Below are 1,536 nucleotides of genomic sequence, written 5' to 3' on the forward strand. Positions count from 1 at the left end.
AAATATATAAAGAAGGGCTTTCATTGGTTGAAAGGTAATGAGGACCACAGTGGAAACGGTACTGGTTTTATGCTAATGAATGAGCTAAAGGGACTCGCTCATGATTGGTTGTGATTAGACTTTTAAGGAGATGGGTGCGAGAAGTGCTCTGACAGAGGGATTTATCAGGTCGGCTGCGAGGAATGAGGGCGTCTTAGCTGAATGGGGCTTTAATTGAAGGTGAGCAGGTTTTGGCGTGGATTGGAGGCTTTATTTAATCTTGGGCTTGCGCCTTGGACCTTTGAGTAATAGGGTTTTCTATTGTTGTTTCAATTGTAGGGATTGGACTGCAAATAAGTAAGATGCTTTTACAAGACCACTGTAATAGCTGTTTACAGGGAAATTGTTGTTGAATTTGGATGCGGATATATGTAAGGTGAGCTAATAATAAATATGGTGGGTGGGTTCAATGTTGAAATTTTTGTATGATGAAGACTTTAGTGTGTTTTGGTGTAATAGATTTAATTTTATTTTCGTGCAGAACTGCTGATTGGGAATTTAGCAGGCACAGATGACCTAATGAAATACAGTGCTCGTGACATTTTGGAAACCATTATTTTAGAAGGCACGTTTAATGGGCGATGAGGTTATCAGATTAGGAACGGATGTCAAGAGATTAGAGGATTGGGGCAGGTGTAGTAATCATATTTTATGTATCTCCTTTTATCTTCAGAAAAATCAGAACCTTTTGCGTGATAGGTAGAAGTTACACAGAAAGAACACTGCACTATAGGTAGGTGTTTTACTTTTATGTCCTAATACTGTAAAGAGGATTCTTAGGATAAAGATAGAATTCTGGCACGTAATAATGTCTCAGTTTGAGCTAAATAATAAGTGTATGATCAATGTCAGGAAAGACAATTAGGTGACATGAATGAACTGGTCAATGTACGGTTAGGATTTAATAACCATGAGATTATGTTTTGGAGGGTCCAGTTTTTCTACATATAGGATGAATATTTTTCTCCCAGTGTTTAGTTGTTTCTAAGAATTGTTTGCAATTTGCTTTATATGATCGGCTTTTGTTGAGATTGTTATATAGGCAGGCTTCCTTATAGAGGGACATTGTTAATTCTGATGACAATGATATAATGGGAATGTTGATGATAATGTGAAGAATTTAATGCTTTGGAAATTGTGTCATCAATCAAGATGATTTTAATTATGTTGTATGGGAAATATGAACGGTGTCTTGTTTTTTTCAGCCCTGATGACGTCCTACGTTGGACGAAACGCTTTGGCTGAATTTATTAGGAACTTCTGTTGATGAACTGCTGCAAGCCTGTCAATCAATAGTGATGAACTGTCATAATCGATGTGGAAACACTATCCTAAAGTGACGTGCAATAAATTGTGGATCTGTGGATTCAAGGAAACCTGTCTTTTTGATTGAATCAGTTGGGAACAAATTTGCATTTGCAAATACTGATTACTGAAAACGGCGCTCCCTTCATTGTGGTATTTTTCATTGGAGGTGGCCCTGCAGCGGTGGGCTAC

General features: G+C 37.7%; 1 long non-coding RNA gene across 1 annotated transcript; it reads left to right on the plus strand.

Moving 5' to 3' along the window:
* The first annotated feature begins 316 nt into the window (after window positions 1–316).
* LOC146868761 (uncharacterized) lies at window positions 317–1,334 on the plus strand. Its single transcript, XR_014966412.1, has 3 exons — window positions 317–415; window positions 713–772; window positions 1,245–1,334. It is a non-coding gene; the product is annotated as an uncharacterized LOC146868761 (long non-coding RNA).
* Window positions 1,335–1,536: the final 202 nt, after the last annotated feature.

This window comes from Triturus cristatus, chromosome 1_2 (genome assembly GCF_964204655.1).
Source record: "Triturus cristatus chromosome 1_2, aTriCri1.1, whole genome shotgun sequence".
In the NCBI taxonomy this organism is placed as follows: domain Eukaryota; kingdom Metazoa; phylum Chordata; class Amphibia; order Caudata; family Salamandridae; genus Triturus; species Triturus cristatus.